Source organism: Saimiri boliviensis, chromosome 2 (genome assembly GCF_048565385.1).
Source record: "Saimiri boliviensis isolate mSaiBol1 chromosome 2, mSaiBol1.pri, whole genome shotgun sequence".
Taxonomy (NCBI): Eukaryota; Metazoa; Chordata; class Mammalia; order Primates; family Cebidae; genus Saimiri; species Saimiri boliviensis.
This window is the reverse complement of record NC_133450.1, coordinates 226889680-226914740: the sequence shown is the minus strand read 5'-3', so window position 1 is coordinate 226914740 and position 25061 is coordinate 226889680.

The following is a 25061-nucleotide window of genomic DNA, read 5'->3' as shown; positions in this document are numbered from 1 at the left end:
AATCTTGGCCTAACTCACAACGTGAAGAATGTCTGTTACCTATCTTTTCCTAGCCTCTTTCTCACATTAGACATACATTTGTCATGAAACAGAGATTCTGAATGTGTTTTTCTTGTAAACTGTTATTAATGAGCAGATCTATTTAAGTAAAAGTATTCTGAATTCTTATATAGAATTTCAGAAAACAAAAAATTCAGTGTCCTGCTTAGAAGCAACTATTATTTTTTAATGTCTTTTCTACAATAACTCTGAAACTCAAGAGGTGAAGAAGACATGTTCTATCTTGACAGTCCTATTGGCTGTTGAGATGAGGAAAGCCTTGAATGTCACCTGAAATTATACTCTACATTTGTTAATATTAGAAAACCATTGTTTCTTCCATTTACATTTTCCCCTTTATGCAACAGCCTCCAGTTAAAGAAGTAAAATAAGTTTAATTATGCTAACTGAAATAAGCCAGTCACAGAAGAACAGATACTGCATGATTCCATGCATATATATGAGGTAGGTAAAATAGTCAAACTCATAGAAATGGAGAGTGGAATGATGGTTGCCAGTGGAAAAGAGAAATGGGGAGCTGCTGTTCAACAGGTATAGTTTTAGTTGTGCAAGATGAGTAAGTTCTAGAGATCTGCTGCATATTGTGCCCTTAGTTAACCATAATGCATTGTACCCTAAAAAATTTGCTGAGGTTAGATCTCATGTTACATATTCTCACCATCAATCAATCAATCACAGAATGGGGCAGAAGGTGATCTGGATTTTCCTGTATATTTTAACTTTACTTATGAATGGGGCAGACACTGAGAGTAAGCATTGATAATTCAGATATTACATAACTTTTTAGAATGCTGAATATGTGCCATCAAAAATGTGCAGGGAGATAGGCCCTGACAGATGTTGAACACTCTTTCTCATCAGAATCATGAATCTTTGTTCCATGAATCTTGAAAAAAAGACTGCCTAAGATCTTTGAAATGAATATGCAACAGAAAACAAATTTATCACAATCAAAAAGTGACTCAAAGGAAATAAACTTCTAGAAGGGAAAAAATAAAAGCTGCTGCTAGACTGCATGCCACACCCATAAACTGTTGCACAGCTGTTACTATCTCCCATAATGATGTATTGCCAAACTCAAAACCAAGGTATTCTTAGGGTGATATGCCAAATTCCTTACCCAGGCATTCCTATAGATTCCGTGCATTACGAAAAACAGGAAACTTGGTTTCTCTCCAAGCACAAAGAGTTTATAGAAAAGAGAAATTTTTAAGGCATGTGTCTGCTGCCAGAGCTCTAGGAAGAGGTAGTATCCTTGGAAATTCTTTTTTTTTTTTTTTTATTGCATTTTAGGTTTTGGGGTACATGTGATGAACATGCAAGATTGTTGCATAGGTACACACATGGCAGTGTGCTTTGCTGCCTTCCGTCCCCTCACCTGTATCTGTCATTTCTCCCCATGCTATCTCTTCCCACCTCCCCACCCCCCACCCCTCCCCCATTTCCCCCCAACAGACCCCAGTGTGTAGTGCTCCCCTCCCTGTGTCCATGTGTTCTCATTGTTCAACACCCGCCTATGAGCGAGAATATACGGTGTTTGATTTTCTGCTCTTGTGTCAGTTTGCTGAGAATGATGGTTTCCAGGTTCATCCATGTCCCTATAAAGGACGTGAACTCATCGTTTTTGATGGCTGCATAATATTCCATGGTGTATATGTACCACATTTTCCCTATCCAGTCTATCATCGTTGGGCATTTGGGTTGGTTCCAGGTCTTTGCTATTGTAAACAGTGCTGCAATGAACATTCGTGTGCACGTGTCCTTGTAGTAGAATGATTTATAATCCTTTGGATATATACCCAGTAATGGGATTGCTGGGTCAAATGGGATTTCTATTTTTAGGTCCTTGAGGAATCGCCACACTGTCTTCCACAATGGTTGAATTAATTTACATTCCCACCAACAGTGTAAAAGTGTTCCTATTTCTCCACATCCTCTCCAGCATCTGTTGTTTCCCGATTTTTTAATGATCGCCATTCTAACTGGTGTGAGATGGTATCTCAATGTGGTTTTGATTTGCATTTCTCTGATGACCAGTGATGATGAGCATTTTTTCATATGTTTGTTGGCCTCCTGTATGTCTTCTTTTGTAAAGTATCTGTTCATATCCTTTGCCCATTTTTGAATGGGCTTGTTTGTTTTTTTCTTGTAGATCTGCTTTAGTTCTTTGTAAATTCTGGATATCAGCCCCTTGTCAGATGGGTAGACTGCAAAAATTTTTTCCCATTCTGTTGGTTGCCGATTCACTCTACTGACTGTTTCTTTTGCCGTGCAGAAGCTGTGAAGTTTGATTAGGTCCCATTTGTCTATTTTGGCTTTTGTTGCCATTGCTTTTGGCGTTTTGGTCATGAAGTCCTTGCCTACACCTATGTCCTGAATGGTTTTGCCTAGATTTTCTTGACCTTCCAAAAGACTCTTTGGGATTGTGTTGACAGCTTATCTTCAGAACACAAAGAGAGTGTCCAGGAAATACAAAAACCATCAATAAGTAGCTATCACTCTATTGAGAAAATGAAAAATGTGGTAACAAAATGGAGTAATTTTGTTCAGAGGATCTAAAGTTTGCTTTTACTCCATAGAGTGTATAAAAACATTGTAAATTAAATTCTCAGGCAGTCACTAGGAGACTTCTTTTTGCATTCTCTGAATGAGTTGTGAATTTCAGATATAGTATATACCAGTCAATCCCACAATTTGGATCAGAATTATTTAATGAATATTCTTGTTATCTTGTGAAGCTAAGAAAGATAATTTATATTTCAGTTGCAAACAAGTGTGCAGAAATGGATGGATCCTACAGTAACACCACAACCATAGATATTCGAGCTACCTCACTGAACAAATCTTTATTAAGCTTAATATCTGTTATGTGTCATGTCCTGTGCTAAACAATGGGGGCCCATAGATAAATAAAATATTAGCCCTTCTTCATGGGTCTTATTCCCTAGTGAAGAGGAATTCCAGAGTTTAAACGTAATAAATGGATTGTTTTCAATTCTATAACGAAGATATAGAGAAGGCTTCTGACTCACATACTCAACTGCTTTCTTGGAAATACGCCACAATGGTTATGATATAGTCTTAAGACTCACACTGACTTGGACTTGCATCTCAGCTCCATCTATTACAGACTGAGTGACTTGGCATGTTATACAGTTTCTATGAGCTTCTGTTTGATTGACTTTAAAATGAGGACAAAATCATAGTTACTTCACAGGTTGTTGTGAGAAGTAGTTGAGATCATACATGTAAAAAAAAAAAACCTTGCACAGAGTAAACCTCCAATAAATATTAGCTCAGATTATTACTATATTCCAGGCTAACACTTGAGTGTGTAGAGACGAATAATTTACAGTCACTGCAATTGAGGATCTTGCAAGAGTTAAGAGACATTCCCCTCTGTAAATAGCTCCATTCACAGAGATTCCATTGTTCTCTCCTTTAAGAAAACATTTAGTATTTCTCCTTTGCCACATCATGATTTTTGATAGGAATCTTACATTTTATAGGCACCTTACAAAAAATATGACATGTAATAAATTATGAAATTATGTCTTATATTAATACAATTATAAATAAAAGATAAAACATATATACAGCCTTATATATAATGGCCCTATAATTAGCTGAGATAAGACAGAGGAGGAATAGTATGAATTCCTAAATTTTCTCTTCAGATATAAAGTTTCATTTCTTTCTTTCTTTGTTGACTTTAGTAGTGAGGTATAGCATCCATACTATACAGTATGCAAGTATTTTATGTACAGTTCAATAAGTTTTACTTATGTGCACACCTATTGACCACTTCCCAGATCAAACACCCTTTCACATGCCCCCTTCCAATCATTACTTCCTCACCAAAGGGAACCACTCTTTTGATATCTATCTATGTATCTATGTATCTATGTATCTAGCTAGCTAGCTAGCTATCTGTTTTGCCAGTTTCAGAACATTATGTAAGCAGAATCAAATATGTACTCATTTATCTCTGCTCTCTCATTCAACATTATATAATATCCATTCAGGTTGCATGTTGTAATACTCTTTTTTTTCCATTATGTCAAATTCTTTTGGTAATTTTCTATGGGCACATTAATTTTATCTCCATATAATATCAGTTGTAGTTTTTTTCTACATTTCTGATTCTTCTTTTTTTTTTCTTATCTTATTGCACTGGATAGAACATTCAGTATAATAGTAAATGGAAGAAGTAAAATCAAGACATTCTTATTCTCAGTTATAGAAAGAAAGCTTCTAGTTATTTATTTTAATATTTATTGCCATTAAATATTATTTTTGTATAGACTTGTGGTAGGTACTCTGGCACATTAAGAATACCAAGTATTTTATTCTGAAGAATTCTTATCCTTACCAAATGCTTTTTAAAAATCTGTTGTGATAGGCCAGGCACAGTGGCTCACACCTGTAATCCCAGCACTTTGGGAGACCAAGGCAGGCAGATCACAAGGTTAAGAGATTGTGACCATCCTGGCCAACATGGTGAAACCATGTCTCTACTAAAAATAACAAAAATTAGCTGGGCATGGTGGTACATGCCTGTAGTTCCAGCTACTCAAGAGACTGAGGCAGGAGAATCACTTAAACCCAGAGGCAGAGGTTGCAATGAGCCAAGATCACACCACTGCACTCCAGTCTGGCAACAGAGCAAGACTCCAACTCAAAAAAAAAAAAAAAAAAAATCTGTTGTAATCACCATATTAGATTCTCTCCCACTTTTTTTTTTAGAATAATAAATAACATTTTTTTCTTTTTCTATTATTACATCAATTTTGTATAACTGTAATAAAGCCTACCTAGACACAATGTATTGTTCTTTTTTTGTATTCCTGGGTAGAATTTACTAATTTTTTATTTTAAAATTTTGCATCTATTCTAAAGAGATATTTTGGCTATTACCACTAATAAATTTTAATAACGTCCTCCGGTGCTACGGTCATGCTGGCCTTATAAAATGAACCACAGCAGTTCTTAGAGGGAAATTTATAGGTCAAAATGCATATCTACATATATTAGAACAGGATAAAGCCTGAAAATCAAAGATGTAAATGACCATATAAAGGAACTAGTAAATAAACAGAAATTTAAAGTCATAGAAGAAATAAAATATTTAAGAGATGTAATCTATAAAAACAGAAAACAAAATAAAGTAGAAACATAAAGAGGGCCAAAGTTTATTCTTCAAAAATGATAAAATTGATAAACCTCTATAAAGAATGATAGGAACAAAATAGAAAAATGTCACAAATTACTATAATATGCAAATAAGAGAGAATATTCCTAAAAAGTACACTTTAAAAAAAAACAAATATATAATTTTAAATATTATACCAATAATTTGAAAATTTAGAAGAAATGGACAAATTCCTTTTTAAAAATTAACCATCAAAATTGATGAAATAATCTATTTTTCTCATATTGTTGATGAATTGACTATAAATCTAAAATTTTCTTGCAAAGAGTATTTTATGCCTAGATAAATCCTCTGGTGAATTTATTGCAAACATATAAGAAAGAAATCACACTACAGAAAAGTCAGCCATAACTTTAATGTTCCTCCTTTAAAAGTCATGTATCTTTTTTCCTGTAGATGCTTTTAGGATTTGCTCTTTGTTTTTAGCTTTCAACAGTTTTACTATGATGTGTCTAGGTATAATGTTCTTTGATTCGCCCTGTTTTTGATTCATAGATATGCTTTGATCAGTGGATTTCCAACAATTTTGGATAATTCTAGGTTATGATCTCTTCAGAGAATCTTCTCTCCCTTTCTATCTCATTTCTTTTTCTGGACTCCAATTACACATAAGTTTAATCTTTTTACTGTGTACTTTATATCTCCTATGGTTTTAAAGTATCTCTCTTTCTCTGTGTTTCTTGTCTCTCTTTGTCTCTGTCCCTTTCTTTCTCTCCTTCAATCCACATATTTTCTACTAACCTTTCTGCTTATATATGAATCCTTTTTATATGATTCTAATCTGCTGCTAAATATAGTAATTATAAAGATTTCTATTTTGTTATTTTTATAGTTTCTTAATTTGCTGTGTAATTATCCACCTTTCCTCCCTATTTTTCTTGAATACACTAATCATAATTATTTTAGAGTTCACATCACATAGTCCCAACAGCTGCATCACTTATAGATCTATTTTCTACTGATTTTTGTAGATTTGGTTATTTTTCCTGGCATCCTGGCAGTCTTTGAATGAATACTAAATAATGTGTATGAAAATCCTAGCAGTCCTAGGTAATGTTATCTACCATAGAGAGAATTTCGTTTTTATTTGTCACACATTAGAATACAAGTATTTCTCCTTGATCCAGTAAAGACTAGTCTATTTCCGGTTTTCTAGCACTCCTATGGAGTAAGCTTTCAGGGTTTGCCACTAAAAACCAAGAGTATTTATTAAGTCCCTTAGCAAATCCCAAAGCTGTGATAATCTCTGCTTAGCTTTTTAATAGTTGCTTTATACTTATTTTCTCAGAATCTTGCCCTGCTTAATTACTGATTAGTGGTCACAAAATGTCTTGAGGAGAAATTTCCTACGGAATGTAGGTCTCACTTTTCTATGGTTCTCTTTTCTTTAAATCTTGGTCCCTCGTGTTCTGGCTGTTCAGGTTGGTCTCTAGTGCCTTTAAAAACAGCATTAGTTTTGCTGTTTGTTTGGTTTTTATTTTGCTTTGTATTTGGAGATTTTTTGTGCTGTAGCCAACTTTCAAAGTTCTCTTATAGAACAGTGCAGCTACTTCATCATAACTGGAAGCAGACTGGTTAAATATGTTTTCATATTATCTTATCTAGATAAACCAGGAGGAAATCAGAGCAGCTGTAACAAGGACTATTTTCCAGATGAAGAAATAGAAACTCAGAAGCATTAATGATTCTCCCAGATGGTCAGTAAGCTGCAGCGCCAAGTCAGTCCTAAATTCTTCTCATCTGCTCTTCATCATTGGCACTTTCTGCCTTATTAGTGTTTACCAAAATTCTGTCTCTGATAAACCACTTAATGGTCTTTTGGAGTAACAGTGATTACTGATTTTTCTGAAAAATTATAGAAATTTTCATAATGTAAATAGCAAGTATAAAGCATGATAGAAAATATAATTTTCATTAATATTATCATTTCTTACTAAGGATTGGGATGGTTTTGTTTGACATCCTCCACAGAGATAAAAATCACTCTTTTAGCTCAAAGCATAAACACTGTGTCTTTTCTTTTCTTAGTATTATATAAACTATGCTACACTCTCCCTTTGTAATACTATAACAGTGAGAACGCTAGCATGTGTTTGGAGACATTGTCTGAGAATGAGAGATATTTCTATTGTTCATTAAACCAAAGCTTATGGACAGAATACACTGAATATAATATACAGTTCTTTTCATCAATGATGTCAGTAAAAAAACTGTAAACAAATGATGAAGGTTTCAAAGTTTCAAACTGGGAGATGCAGTAAATGTAGTATTACCACTACCCTTTGGTTATATAAACAAATAGAAAATATGTGTTCATGTTTCATTGATTATGTGAATGTAATCATGAAATGAAGTCAAGAAAATATAAATTTATTTGTCTGATGAATTAAGCAAATATACTGCTAGTTACATGACTTGAATAAGCCATTTCAAGTAATAGAAATGGTCTTTACTGAAATTATCAGTATTATGAATACATTTTAAATTTTATTTATTTCAAGTATTTATGTACACAATTTCCATCTTGAAATGCAAATTAAAACTACAGTGATGTTCTTCTACAAATCTAGACACTTGAGTAAGTTTAAAAGTCTGACAATACCAAGTGTTGGTGAAGATATAAAACAAGAAGCTGTTATACACGGTTGGTATGAGTGAAAATTGGCTTATGATTACTGTATTAATTTATATTCCAACCAACAGTATATGAGGGTGCCCATTCTCCACATTCTCTCCAACACTTACCTTTAAACCACTTTAGAAAAGTGTCCTTACCCATAGAGTATTTCTATAACCAAACAATAATTCCATTTCTATGCATATATCTAGAAAAATGTATTCACACACCTAGAAACATGTAAAAGAATGTTCATGGTAGCAATTTATACAATGGCTGAAAATAATTCTAACATTCATCAAGGAATCAGAATGTTAGGATGGATAAATAAACAGTGGTTGTTAATACAGTGGAATTCTATACTACAGGAAAAGTAAACTCACTAGAGCTAGGTTCAATAAACCTAATTTAATTTTATAAACATATTATTTATTGAAAGACTTTAATATTTATGAATTTATATAAAGTTTGAAAACCAGTAAATATTAGCCATTTTATTTAGGGTCACATATAAAAGCTACAAAAGCACAAAGAAACTCAAGAATTAAAGTAACATACATATCAAGATAATGTTTTAATCTAAGAGGGATAAAGAGAATGTGATTGAAAAAGGATACCCTGGGCCAAGGGGTTGCTTCTACAGTGTAGACAACAGTCTATTTCTTTATTTAGGTAGTAGTTAAGAGAATATTCACTTTCTGATTATTCATTACATCGTGCATTTATGTCCTACATACCTTTCTCTTTGTGTGTTGTATTTCACCATTTAAAAATTTATAAAATTTCCTTTTAGAAAATAACATGTCAGTTTGGAAAAGAAGAATCTCAATTTCAGGGGAGTAGGCTAAAAAGACACACACCGCCATCTGATTATATCCACAAATTTCTGTACTGTATTTCCTTCAACACCAAATCAAGATTAGTAGGTAGACTCGAACTGCCAGAGCAGCATGTGGGGACTCACATCATGAACTTTTGCCCTAAGAACTACTCCAGGATATACCAGGAAAGCCAAGAGGATCTACAGTCCATTAAGGAAGTGGGTTGCTCCTGTTGGCTCCAAGAAACAGCTGAAAAACTGCGAGTGCCCAAAGTGTGAAGTGTGAAAGAGGATGGTCCGTCCCCAAACACACCCCCTCAGTGGGGAACCTGAAGGTCCAGATCATAGGAGAAAGATCTGATCTTACCTGGAGCTGAAACAAATTTAGAGAGCTGAGTGAATACAAGGGTACAAGAAGCAGTAGGAAGAGCCCTATGGGCTCTCATGGTCTCCAGGGAAGGCATTTCTGATTTTATCTCACAGAAGTACTTGAGGAGGGCTGCCAGAGGAAATGGGAAAAGACCACAGAGAGAAGGAAACTTCCAATTGGACTTAGTAACAATTTCAACTGAATGCAATGTTTCCTGGACAGAACTTGTAGAGGGGGTGAATTGGGAGTGCCAACATGGCAAATGAGATGGAGCAGGTGGGGAGGTGTGAAACTTGAAAGCTCTGCTTCCTTTATCAGCCAGAAGGCTGGTATCCTGGGGCAAGTTCTCATTCATGTTCACCGCTGCCTGGAAATGAACTCAGTGCTGTTGGGCAGTGCACAGTGGGATTGAGACTGGCCTTTTGGGCTGCTTAGGAGCTGGGTGAGGTCTGTAACTGCCGGTTTTCCCTCACTTCCCTGGCAACCTTCAGGACATAGAAGAGGCAGCTGTAATCCCCCTAGGAACATTACTCCACTGGCCTGGGAACCACGGCCCCATCCTTCACAGCAGCCATAGCAAGCCTCATCCAAGGAGAGTCTAAGCTCAGACACATCTAACCCTGCCCCCACCTGATGATCTTTCTCTATTCACTGTGGTAGCCAGAAGACAAAGGGTATAATCTCTTGGGAGCTCTAGGACCCCACTCACTGCCTGATCCTTCCTACGTTACTGCAGCTGATACTCTCTTGAAAGCCCCATCTCCTGGCAGGAGGCCAACCAGCACAACACTAGTGCAATAAGCAAAACTACAAACCAAATACCCTCACAGAGTCCGTTTCACTCCCCTGCCATCTCCACTGGAGCAGTTGCTGGTATCCATGGCTGAGAGAAATGAAGAATGTTCACATCACAAGACTCTGTGCAGACACCCACCAGTACCAGCCTGGAGCCCCGTAGCTCTGCTGAGTGGCTAGATCCAGGAGAGAAATAACAATTACTATAGTTTGGATTTCATAAAGCTACATTCCTAGGGGAAGGAGGAGAACACTACTACATCAAGGCACCACCCTGTGGGACCAAAGAATCTGAACAGCAGCCTTTGAATCCCAGATCTTCCCTCTGACATAGTCTACCCAAATTAGAAGGAACCAGAAACATGATTCTGGTAATATGACAAGACAAGGTTCTTTAATACCCCTAAAAGATCACACTATCTCACCAGCACCTCTAAACCAAGAAGAAATCCCCGAATTGCCAAAGAATTCAGAAGATCGATTATTAAGCTAATCAAGGAGGCATCAAAGAAAGGTGAAGTCCAATTTAATAAAATTAAAAGAAATGCAATATATGAAAGGGAAAATCTTCAGTGAAATAGATAGCATAAATAAAAAATAATCACAACTTCTGGAAATCAAGGACACACTTAGAGAAATGCAAAATGCACTGAAACATCTCAGCAATAAACTTGAACAAGAAGAAGAAAACTTCAGGGCTCAAAGACAGGTTTTTGAATTAACACAACCTGTCAAAACCAAAGAAAAATGAATGAAAAAAAAAAAAAAACCACAAGAAAGCCTCCAAGAAGTTTGGGACTATGTTAAGTGTTCAAACCTAAGAATAATTGGTGTTCCAGAGGAATAAGAGAAATCTAAAAGTCTGGAAAACATATTCGAGGAAATAATCAAGAAAAATTTCCCCAGCCTTGCTTGAGATCTAGATATCCAAACAACAAGCTCAATGAACACCTGGAAAATTCATTGCAAAAATATAAATTGCCTAGGCACATAGTCATCAGGTTATCTAAAGTCAAGACAGAGGAAAACATCTTAAAAGCTATGAGGCAAAAGCACCAAGTAACCTATAAAGGAAAGCCTATCAGATTAATGCAGATTTCTCAGCAGACACTGTACAAACTAGAAGGGATTGGGGCTCTATCTTCAGCTTCCTTAAACAAAACAATTATTAGTTAAGAATTTTGTATCCAGTGAAACTAAGTTTCATAAATGAAGGAAAGATAGTCTTTTCGAGAAAATCAAATATTGAGAAAATTTGCCCCTACCAAGCCAGCATTGCAAGAATTGCTAAAAGGAACTCTAAATCTTGAAACAAATCATCAAATACACCAAAATAGAAATTCCTTAAAGCATACATCTCACCTATACAACAATAAATAAAAAACAAGGTATTCAGGCAACAAATAGCACAATGAATAGAACAATACTTCACATCTCAATACTAATATTGAATATAAATGGCCCAAATGCTCCACTTAAAAGACACAGAATGGCAGGATGGATAAGAATATACCAACCAAATATTTGCTGCCTCATCTAACACAGAAGGACTCACATATACTTAGAGTAAAGGGATGAGAAAAGATATTCTATGCAAATAGACACCAAAAGCAAGCAGGCATAGCTATTCTTATATTAGAAAAAACAAACTTTAAAGCAACAGCAGTTAAAAATGACAAAGAGGGACATTCTGTAATGATAAAAGGATATGTCCAGTGGGAATATATCACAATCCTAAACATATATGCACCTAACACTGGAGCTCCCAAATTTATAAAACAATATTACTAGACCTAAGAAATGAGACAGACAGAAACACAACAAACTTTAATACTTCACTGACAGCACTAAACAGGTCATCAAGACAGAAAGTCAACAAAGAAACAATGGAGTTAAACTTTATCCTAGAACAAATGGACTTAACAGATATTTACACAACATTTTACTCAACAACTACAGAATATACATTCTATACATCAGCACATAAAACATACTCCGAGATAGACCAGATAGACCATATGACGGGCCACAAAACTAGTCTCAATAAATTTAAGAAAACTGAAATTATATCAGGTACTTTCTTAGACCACCATGAATAAAACTGGAAATTGACTACAGAAGCAACCCTCAAAACCATGCAAATACATGGGAAATTAAATAATTTACTCCTGAATAATGGTTAGGCCAACATTGAAATCAAGATGGAAATTAAAAAATTATTTGAATGAATGATGATAGTGACACAATCTATCATAACCTCATGGATATAGCAAAGGCAGTGCTAAGAGAAAAGTTTATAGTATTAAATGCTTACATCAACCAGTCTGAAAGAGCACAGACAATCAAGCTCACATCTCGAGGAACTAGAGAAACAAGAATAAATGAAACACAAACACAGCAAAGAAAAGAAATAACAAAGATTAAAGCAGAACTAAATGTAATTGAAACACACACACCAACAAATACAAAAGATTAATGACACAATAAGTTGGTTCTTTGAAAAGATAAATAAAATTGATAGACCATAGGTGATATTAATCATGAAAAGAAGAGAGAAAATCCAAATAAGCTCAATTAGAAATGAAATGGGAGGTATTATAACTGATATCCCAGAAATTAAAAAAAAAAAAAAGATCATTCAAAGCTACTATGAACACCTTTATACACATAAACTAGAAAACCTAGAGAAGACAGATACATTCAAAGTCCTCCTAGATTAAACCAGGAAGAAATAGAAACTCTGAACAGCCCAATAACAAGCAGTGAGACTGAAACAGTAATTTAAAAATTTCCAACAAAAAAGGTCCAAAACATTGATGGAAAAAACCAAAAACATTGATGAAAAAAAACATAAAAAACACAAACAAATGGAAAAACATCCTATGCTCATGGATGGATAGAATCAATATTGTGATACTTACCATACTGCCAAAAGCAATCTACAACTTCAATGCAATTCCCATCAAAATATCATCATCATTCTTCACAGAATTAGAAAAAACAATCCAAAAATTCATATGGAACCAAAAAAGTCCACATAACCAAATCAAGACTAAACAGAAAGAACAAACCTGGAGGCATTAACTATACTCTAAGGCCAAATTATGCTATAAGGCCATAGTCACCAAAGCAGTATGGTACTGGTATAACAATTAGCACATAGACCAATGGCGTAATTGAAAACCCAGAAATAAAGCCAAATATCTACAACCAACTTATTTTGGACATTGCAAACAAAAACATAAAGTGAGGGGAAAAAACCCTGTTCAATAAATTGTGCTGGGGTAACTGGCAAGCCATATGTAGAAGAATGAAACTGGATCCTCATCTCTCACCTTATACAAAAATCAACTCCAGCTGAATCAAGAACTTACCTCTAAGACATGAAACCATAAACATTCTAGAAGATAACATCAAAAAACTTTTCTAGACATTGGCTTAGGCAAAGACTTCATGACTAAAAACCAAAAAGAAATTCCAACAAAAACAAAGATATATAGAAGGGATTTAATTAAACTAAAAAGATTCTGCACAGCAAAATAAACAGTCAGCAGAGTAAACAGATCACCCACATAGTGGGAGAAAATCTTCACAATCTATACATTTGACACAGGACTAATATCCAGAATCTACAAAGAACTCAAGTAAATAAGCAAGAAAAATACAAAGAATCCCATCAAAGAGTGGGCTAAGGACATAAACAGACAATTCTCGAAAGAAAATATACAAAGGCCAACATATATGAAAAAAATGCTCAACATCACTGTCAGGGAAATGCAAATCAAAACCACAACACAATACGACGTCACTCCTGCAAGAATGATCATACTTAAAAAGTTACAAGGTAATAAATGTTGGCATGGATGTGGTGAAAAGGGAACATCTTTACACTGCTGGTGGGAATGCAAACTAGTACAACTACTATGAAAAACTGTGTGGAGATTCCTTAATGAACTAAAAGTAGAACTATTATTTGGTCCAGCAGTCCCACTACTGGGTATCTACTCAGAGAAAAAAAAAGTCATTATTGAAGGAAATAACAAAGATCAGAACAAAACTAAACGAAATTGAAACAGAAAACAAAATACAAAAGATGAAACAAAAATCTGGTTCTTGGAAAAGATAAATAAAATTGATAGACTATTAGCAAGATTAATCACGAAAAGAAGAAGATCCAAGTAAGTTTAATTAGAAATGAAATGGGAGATATTATAACTGATACCACAGAAAAATAAAAGATACTCACACATTACATATTTATAGCAGCACAATTCATAACTGCAAAAATAATGGAACCAGCCCTAATGCCCATCAATCAATGGGTGGATAAAGAAGTTTTGGATATATATAGCACAGATACTACTCAGCCATAAAAAGGAGCAAAATAAAGACATTTGCAGCAATCTGGATGGAACTGAAGATCATTATTCTAAGTGAAGTAACTCAGGAATGGAAAATCAAACATCTTATATTCTCACTCATAAGTGGAATCTAAGCTATGAAGATGCAAAGGTGTAAGAATTTGACATTGGACTTTGTGGACGCTGGGGAAAATGTAGGCAGGGCATGAGGGATAAAAGACTAAACATTGAGTCCAGTGTGTACTGCTCAGGAGATGGGTGAACCAAAATCTCAGAAATCACCATGCATTCATATAAGCAAACACCACCTGCTCACCAAAAACTGAATGAAATAAAAGTAAATAAATAAATAATTTTTAAAAGATTGTTAGGCATATTGCTCATGACCAGCCATTCTCTGTTATAGCAAAATACGTAGAGTGGCAGTCTGTTGCAAAGTCTGTTACAGTGTGGCAGTGCTCCTCCTTGCTCTATACATGTCTAATACCCAGTTAGTAACAGTAATACTAACAGTAATGTTAGTAAAACTCTTTTCCTGATACACATCATGCTGCAGGAAAACACCAATGACAGACTGAAAATTTCCTCTATCATGCATTTTGAATAATTGATAGGAAAAAAATCAATCACTTTTCATCAATGTACATACCATATATTAGTCAAGACCTGATTCAGATCTAACATACCAATGATTTTGCCGATTGAAAAGCAAAATATCTCCCAGAACACACACATTGTATACCTTTAATAGTCCATGATATACAACTGTCCTATGATAGGGAAGTTTAGCCAATGATTATTATGCTTTCACTCTAAACTCATTATTTGTTATTAACTTTGAAGCTAGTTTTACCAGCTTACTTAGAAAAAGTATGACTTGCACCTATACAGTAGTATCCCTAATCTGAGGTTTGGCTCTCTGCATTTTCAGTATCCTGTGATCAACCATGGTCCAAAAATAGTCAATGGAAATTTCCAGAAATAAACTATTCATGAGTTGTAAATTGAATGACATTCTGAGTTAGGTGATGTAATCTTGTGCCATTTTGTTCTGTCTTACCTGGTACATGGATCGTCCCTTTGTCCAGTGTATCCACACTGTCTATGCCACCTACCCATTAGTCACCCAGAAGCTATCTCGGTTATTAAACTAAGAAAAAACATAGTATACATAGACTTCCATTCTCTGGTGTTAGGTATTCACTGGGCATTTTAGGACAATGGGATTCCTAAGGGGACTCTAAGGAGGAGGCTCCTTTTGTAACAAGGAATGTAAACTTGTAAACCATGCCTTGGTAGTTTTATATTTCCACTTGTGTTGGCAATAAAATCCAGCAATTAATTATTATTTAAGTATTTTTATAGAAAAATATAATTTTTAAAGCCTGAGAAGTACATAGTACTTACATGCAAAGCTCTGATGGTCTCATGCCACTATTTAATAAAGTTTTATAAAAGGCAATTTACTACATACTAGGGTCAAAATGATCATTGGCCTTATTAAATGTTTCTTTGTTTATATTTGGATTTCCTATTTTCACTTTTATATCCAGCTGCTTCTAGCTGTTTTTCTCTTGTCTAAGCCTACACATAATCACATTCTAAATTCATTCTGAACCCTGGTCACTAAAGATTATTATAGTGGTGGTATATTTATGTCAATACTTTTATAACTGTCTTTGTTTTCATAAACTACTTTTGTGCAATTGCTTTTTATAAAACTAGAAACTGAATAATAAATTCCAATAGTGACAATGCAAAAAAGTCAAGTGTAACAAATGCAAATGGTAACATGCTAATAATGTGAAAATAAGTTGACCTAAGTGCACTGCAACCCATTAACTGAATGGAAGCAGAGACCTGATAAGCAGAGTTCTTGCAGCATGTAAGCCACTTTCAGGATGCTAATGACTATTAAAACCACAGCATACTTTAGTAAGAATTACATTTAATCTTATGTTTTAAGTGTGTTAAATATTTGTGAATGAAGGATTTTAAGTTTTCTTTTTCTTCTGAAATTCATAAACTATTTGTCCCAAAGCTACCAGAGGACAGGGGTGATTTATGGACCATGCTTTAAGAAATACTGCTTTGTGTTATGCTGTGGTCTTCGAAACTGAACCCAAAGCTTTCAAAACCCATCTACCCAGTTTTAGGACCCATGAAAATCTAATTAGCAATTCAGTTCAAAGTGCCTTATTTCCTAGCTTGCTCTATGACAAATTTTAAAAAAAGTTTTGCCCAAAACAATTATGAAAGTTATGGCTAGCATTTTCTGAGACTTAAACTTAGATCTCAGAGTTCCCCTTTATTTTTCGCTTCCATCTTGGGCTTACAATTACCCCACGTACTAACAACACTTTCAAACAGAGGAAGGATTTCTGGATGCTGAAGTTCTAGGGATATCTTCTCTGCAATGCAGAGCTTTTAGTAGGAGAATATGTGAAAAGTCAGAACATTTACTTCAGGAGCATAGCTACAAGCTGGGAAGGTCTACGAGTTGGGTCCCGGACACTAGATCTTGTTTTCCTGACATTTGTAAATTTTTTCAGTTTTATCATATTGCCTGAAATGAACAAATGAAATGAAAAGATTCTTTGGGGCTGATTTCCATGCTACTTTAAGGTGCAAATAGCCTGAAATGACTATGAGGTCATTCATACCTTATTGCAAATTAATTTGATCATCAGGAATTCCTTTTGATGACAACAATGTATTTTGATTAAGATGAGTGAAGCATCCCATACTTGATAATGGGAAAGAACAGTTTCATAATAAAACAGTTTAGGAAAACATGAAACTGCGAGGACTTGCAAGGTGACTGTGAGAAAGTGAGAAAAAAAATATAGATGAGATTCTGGAAGAGGGTACCAAACCAACTTTGTCTCTTTCAAGTTGTTGCTTGGGATAACCTTACCAGCAATGTGAAAAGAAACTTTTTCCCCCTTTTCTCATTCCTTCATTCTTTGGGCTCATATTCCTAGGCTCCTATATAAATGGCAGACAGGTCTGCATCTTATAACACAAGGTTTTTTTTTTTTTTTTTTCCATAATGTAATACTTTATATTATGGGCTACATTATGGGCTAAAAAATTTTTGAGAGGACCAGGCATGGTGGCTCATGCCTGTAATCCCAGCACTTTGGGAGGCTGAGGTGGGTGGATCATTTGAGATTAGGAGTTTGAGACCAGCCTGGCCAACATGATGAAACCCTGTCTCTACTAAAAATACAAAAAATTAGCTGGGCATGGTGGCAGGTGCCTGTAATCCCTGCTACTCTGGAGGCCGAGGCAGAGGAATAACTTGAATATGGGAGGCAGAGGTTGCAATGAGCTGAGGTCACACCATTGCACTCCAGCCTAGGCAACAGAGCGAAACTTGTCTCAAAAAAAAAAAAAAAAAAAGTTTTTGTGAGAACGTATTCCCCATTTATAACATTCCTTCTACAAGAAATCACAAATTGAATTCCAAACAACTGGATTGTAAATACATATTTGAAATATGAAATACAACCCACTTTTAAATAGAATATGTTCTGTTTGCCAAAGTGACTAGCATTATATCTCTTATCTGTCCCGCTTTCCTGAGAACATTCTGATGCTACATGGAAATAAGATAATGGAACATTGCTGAGGGGTCATACAATGAAAAAATGATTGCCAGAAGAATAAAACTGTTTTTTTTTTTTTTCTTATTGAAAAACCCAAGTGACCTTATTCCCTAGGGATGTCTTTTAGAGAACTAAGAACATATTTTGAAACCATATTCCAGCTGGGAAAAAAAGGAACAACAGTGGAGTGAATGAGGGTAAGGTTTCTGGATTTCACAAGAAACAATAGAGTCAAATCAATCAGTAAAAACTCCTCTTGCAAGGAGAATAGCTCAATTAAGGAGAATGGAATGAACCAGCCTGGGGGGACTCGTTTGCTCATCATTAGCTCACATGAAGTTCTTGGCACTCTGCTGCTTTTTTCTTTAGTTTCAGCCACAACTTCAGTGTATAACAATTTAAAGGTATCTTTGTGTTGGAGAGCTCTGCTCGCTCCCGCAGCGCTATATGGGAAGTATGGAAGCTGGCACAGTGGTTTTGTGGTCATGACTGAGACCAATTAAAGCAATGAAGGTAATGTATTGCCTCTGATTTATTGCTTTCTAAAAGATGTAACACAGAATGCATTCCTCTGCTTCTAATCCTTGCTTCTAGAAGGAGGATTGGAAAGAAAAAGAGGAAGATAAAAAATTGTCCTGTTTTTCAGTTTCTTGAAAAAGTGTGTCTGTGTGTGTGTGTGTGTGTGTGTGTTGCCTAGGCTTGGTTATTTATTTGGCACTTTACAATTCATTCTAGAATCTTTGTTAAAAGTGTGTATAAAGACACAGGTTGGTAAAATTAACCTCTCAACTTAGTTCAACAAATTCCTACTGCATGCGCTTGTATTCTCCTATGCAGTTGGATGTATTAGGAACGAGTGTTGTTGCCAACAGCTTGAACAATAACCTGGCATAACATCACGCATCTGCTGAACTAGCTGAAATCCAAGTGACACAAAGGAAACTAGGCTGAAGTATGGGGCTTGCTATACAAAAATAAATTCTGTTGAAGGAAAACAAAAGGAAACATTAAGACCTTCAGAACAGCCAGTTTTTCTATGGGGACAGGGTAAAAATCTCAACTTATTAGTCAAAAGAATTTTTCCCCTGGCAGGAAGGAAATGGCCTGCTGTCCCGCTGTGTGAGGCATACAATGAGCTGAGTGGGAAAAGCATGGGATCTTTGTCATGAGTTACACTAACCAACCTCAATCAAATTAGGAAACCACACATGAGAGGAATTAACTTATAAGTGAGAGGGTCATCCCTTTATATAAAGGAATGATCTCCTATGCTAAGTAAAGTCTTGGTTTGGAAGACTCATTCAAACAGAAAGTACAGCCTGCCCTGTGGGTACTGTTTCGATTGACTGATTTAAATGCACTCATAGAAGTACAATGTCATAACTTTCCCTCTAGACAAACAGGTTCTTTATGCCACTGTTTCAGTCAAGAGATTCAAATAATACCTTTTTTATTGCAGTATTTTTAGACATTGGATACATCTGGAAAAATATTCAAGTAGATAATTAGATTGCATTAGCAATGTGTCTGTTGTGGTTTCCCTGATCCCAGAGAAGGCTGCCCTTTATGAAGCACTTGGCCACAGTATCCACGAAATCTACTGTGTAAATTGGCCCACACTAAAGCATGTGGAAAACATTTTTTGGCTGAAACTCGAAACCATTCATGTGGCTTTGAGACTGGGAAGCTTGGGCTGCCAACATCAATAGAACTTTGTACTACAAACCCAAATGGTCATTTAGACATGTGTACTTCTCTGCTCACAAATGCACTGAGGTCAAATATTTTTTAATCTTGGGAATTTTTCCTCTTTATACAGCCTCATATTTCATGCAGGAAATGAGACTGAGTACAACAAACACAAATCATTGAGACTGACAGAGCATATTGGGTTCAAAACCCAAGCCTTGACTCTAATTGCTCTCCAAAGGCCCCTGGCTCAAGGTAACTGTTGATTTAGTTCAGCTGTTTTCAATCAGCACCGTAAGGTCTCACTAAGACAAACTGGTGAGGCCGCGTTACATTTGTACCCGGGGATCCCTTGAGTATAAGTATAACACAGTTAGCATTTTAAAAATTGCATTTGTCTGTACGCTGCAGGCAGTAATTACAAGCAGGCAAATCTTTTGTGAAAGATGGTGTGACCTTCCATCTGGTGAAAGAGTGATGATGGCTTCTAGAGGAGGAAAAATAATGTTTCCATTCAGAGTTCAGAGAGGAGGCCCGCCTCTTTTCAAATGGTTGCCAAACTTGACAGCCAGTTTGTTGTTACATTTTGGTGAATATCAGAGTAACTTATTGCTTGAGGGAGCCAATATCTTGGTATTACTTAACTGTTGAAGGATTTTAGAAAGTACACTATTTTGAGAGAAGTGATTGCTACCTCCTTAGTTTTTCTATGCAGCCTACAAGTCATAGTAAAAAGTTAAAGATCTGAATATGTATATTTCTGTTTGGAATAATGTTCTGAATCTGTTGACTTTAAAGTTGTAGAGTGGACTTTAAAATGAATATGTAGGATTATCTGGATATGGGCTTGAATTTGCATATAGGAATCAAATGTAAATATCTGGTCTAGACTAAAAGGCTGAGATTAAGGACAGACTATATGCTAATAGTGCCCAGGATACCTCAGTTCCATATGCAGTTATTAGCTTTCCAAGGACAGACAGGCTGCTCGGAGACCAAATAATTTTTGTTTAAATAAGTTTGTTGTTACAGTTTCATACCTTCATTTTGTCTGCATGCACACACACACACACACACACACACACACACACACACCATACACCCGGTTTCTCCAACACCTGGAAAAGTGTTAGCGGTATGTTAGGTGCTAAATAAATACTTGCAATGGACTGACTTTGATAGAACAAATGTGATACATACACACACACACACATATACACACACACACATAATATGTAATATATATGGTATATATATAAAATATGGTACCTTGCTTTGAGAAGCCTAAACATATACTCCTATTTTTAAATCATATGAATTGTCCAAAGAGTCTTAACTTTTCAAAAAAAGCTATTCAGTTAAATATTGTCTCATCCAGTTAATTAAAACCAATTTGAAAATTCATGTTACATTCAATTTTTCTACACTATTCTTGGAAGAAGCATTTGTGTGTATCTTTAGACATATGAGTACATGTATTTATGCCTATGATAATGTGTAAATTTATTTATCTAGGGACATTTTATATCCATTATCTTTTGTGAAGTTCAAATGGTTCCTCCAAGTGCATGTGTGTATGTAGTTATGTGTTTACATCGATATACACGTAGACACTTCTACATATACGTGCATGCATTGGAATCTGTTACTAATCTGTTGTTGACTTTGAAGTTGCGCACTTTCCAACAGTTGCTTTCTAAGTTATATTCTATGGCTATCTAGTTTTAACAGAATTCTTTTACTCAATGAAACAAATACTCCCTGTAGTTAAGCATGCTTTTGTTATAAGCAGTTGAAACTTTTAGGAAGTTACATTTAAATCCTATAACCATAAGAGTAATAAATACCAATTTCAATTAAATTAACTTGTCCAAAAACATTTCTAGCAATTTCCAAATATACATAAACCAGGATGAATATTGCACATTGAGAGAAGCTGGCACATTGAAATATATTTATATATACCTTTTTAGGTAAGAAATCATAATAACCCTTCATGTATGATGACTTGAACAATGTCAGTGTTGGATTCCAAAAAGTAAACTGGCTGGAAATCACATAAGTAACTTGGCTCTAAAAGAAAGTTCCTGAAAGGTGTGGTTGCTAGGTAAATTGCAGAAACCATTATCATTTTCTCTAATGCATCCAAAATGTCTGAGGGTGACTGTAGAACTCTTACCTACACTGCTTTCAGGAGCAGCAATTATGGAAAGCACATCTGACAACATTCTTTCAAGTGTGGAGTCATGGGATCTTGTATTCAGAGAAAAAATTAGGAACAGAGGCTATCTACCCGCTAAACATTGAACTGATACTCAAGCAGGTGTGGGTTCAAGTTCTTTTGTTGTCACTAACCAGCTATAGAACCTTGGGAAAATAATTTATTCTCTGGTATTATAATAAATATTAAGTGAGATAACTGCACAAGCCTTTATGGACTTAATATGGACTATGGGACGCACTTAATACATTTCCCATATTCTATGATACTCATTTTTCTCATTTCAATACTCCTGAAATTAGGAGGTATCTTACAGTTGACATTATTTCTTTCTTTCTCTGAAAAATGAGTAAGTTAATAAATCCTACAATTGTGGAAGTGTGTCCTATAGAAAGAAGGTGCAATCCCCTTCTTTCTTTTCACTCCCTGCACCCTCACCCTTGCTACCATCAACACTCCCAAGTCTTCATTTTTGGCTCTCAATGGACAGTATAGAGATCAAGAGTTCAGGTTTGGAACAAGTGATCTTTGTTTGATTCCCAGCTCCACCACTTAGTAGCTGTTGATCTTGGACAATTTATTTAACCTTTTAAAGTCTCAGATTCCTCATTACCAAAAAGAGGTTTGTAACATGAAACTCAATGTTAGCCTAAGGATTGTAAAATGTTAGCACTGTATGTGGCACAGAAGAAATATGTCATACATGTTTGTTAGCAGTTTTTATTATCAGGGCTGGCTTGTGAGGACGACAGATGACAATGTTTGGCAGTATATTTAGAATACTTGCTTGGTTCCTGGATCATCTCATAAAGATATTTGCCAGAGTACTATCTTCACTGATTTTACTCCAGCTGAAGTTATTTGCAATCACTCAGAACCCCCACTTGCACATAGCCCACCTGCTCTTTCTGACTATTTCTATCACTCCCTTGATATCTGGAATCAGTTCCCTCATGTCCTTTGGCTCTGGCCTGGATTTTTGCTGTCACTGTCCCCTTGCTAGAGGACAATCCCTCTGCTGCATATGGTCATCCTTTGGGATAATTTGTTTCTGCTACCAACACTTTGTGTAGAGGGGAAAACTGTGTACCTACACTTGACTTCCCCATGCCATGTATGAAGCAAGTTTTTTCCTATTTCCCCACATTATCTTTAAGACAAGATTGTAATCTTTTAAATGACTAATTGAACAGCAAGGATGATGGAATGGAACTATTCTGTAAAACCCACAAGGCTACTTTCTTTCTAGTCTCCGACTCCTTTCCACCTATTAGAGATCAGTTCACTCTTTTCCTCAGGAGTATTTGGAGTGTCTGGGCTTTGGAGTCCAAGAACAAGCATGGCAAAGCATAGAGACAGAAGGAATATCTTTCTTTTTCCACCCTAAAGATTTATTTTAGGCCATCTTCCTGTCCAAGGAATACCTAATCCCAGTTGACTGACAATAGAAATACCCATCCCTATAATGCAAAACCTATCTGTATCAAATGGAATGTGATCCTGCTTTATGGCCTCAGTAGTACATTTACATAGACCAATGTGGCTCAATTTCAATACGTCCTAAATATTACAGAATATCAGCACTCAAGTCAGGCTGTAAAAAGCTAAGACTTTTAACAGTCTGCTCTCCAATAAGGACATAAAAACCCGTAGCATCTTCCTCCAATGCTACCTGTTTCACCTGTAATTGCCCACTCCACCAAGTATAAAGCTAACTCCACAAAAATTAGGACTGTAAATGTATAAGAGCCACTAGATATTTCTGCATATCAGTTATGCTTTATCACATCTTCCTTCCCTTTCCCTCCCACATCGACCCCCTACACAAAAATAGCAAGGGCATTTTATAGTATTGACCCAGCACAGCCATATCCAACAATTTCCATTTCCAAATGAAGCATGTAGCTTTTCAGCCCAAGACCTCATATATTCTGCAAGGAATGGTATCTGCTTGGCTTTTACTTGTGCTTCATTTGCAAACATGCCTCTACCGTGTTGGCATTCCCCATGCTACAATACAGAGATAAAAGACTGACTTGAGACCTGTGGCCATTTTCACAATTAACGTAGATATACAAAGATACTTTGGGGTTGTTGACAGTCCACAAAACTACATATGATTGCCGTGTTTTTATTTCTCTTTTCTTCTCTTTTTGGCTGCCAAGCAATTATTCTGCTTCCTCAGATCTAAAATTATGCCTTTTTGCTCTCTTGGTTTACACTGTCTTCAGCTTGAGGAACTATTATTAATTGTGCACTCTAATGTACATGGGTTAAATGAATATGGTTTTTCCTGTTAGGCAAGAGAATATCTTCTCCATTTTCAAGGTTTATACTTGTCATTTTATTCAAAACATAGTTTGTTCCACAGCTAGGCATCATGGCACTGAAACAGGGATAAGGAATCTGGAGACGGAGTTTTAGGAAGCATTAGACAAGACCAGCGTCAGCTTGATGAGTCATTTAAATGTTGCTTCAGTTTCCTCCTCCATAGAATGGGCTAGATATTCTGTAGTGCAAATACTTTCTGACTAATGCCTATGGTGTTACCCCTTGAAGGGAAGCTTACTCTTCCCTCAAGTCTTTAACACTCACTGCTTTCTCTGAGATTTACTCCTTACAACTTGAAAGTTGTACAGCAAACGTGGTGGCTCTGGAAAGCAAGTGGGCTTCCAGGGCTAAGCAGAAAAGACAAGTGAGCCTTGCTTGCTGGTCTAGAGACTTGTCACCATGTGAGGAGAAATCGGTGAGTTCAGGATTCGGTAAACTGCTATTTCAAAGGTCAATCGATTTTTTTCTTTTCGCAATTACCGTAGTGTAAGATGGCAGAAGCCTGAAGGATATTTTGCCTTGTTAATTCTGAAGAAGTCAACTGATATTTGTGTTGCTGGTTTCTCTTGATCTGCCCTGTGCTGCCAACGGCTGTTAGGCTATCTACAGGAAACACAACCAAGTTAGGGACCCAAAGGTTCTCTTGTCCCAACTTCGTGAATTCCTATTTCCCTTTGTGTCCTACCTAAGCAGTAGTTCTCAATCCCAAAAAACATCCAACCACCACCCTCCAGAAATTCTGATTCAATGGCTGTAGAGCACATCCCAAGTATTAGCATTGTTTTAAAAGCTCTGCAGGTGACTCCAGTTGCAGCCATGGCTGAGAACCACTGCTTTGAAGCCTCTCCATTCTCGCCTTTTCTATCCCGTAATGCCATATACTACCGATATGCAGTCTCAAGTGAAAATAAAATTGTACCTCTCATATTATTAGGGACTAGAATATATAATATATACAATAAAATTTTACAAAA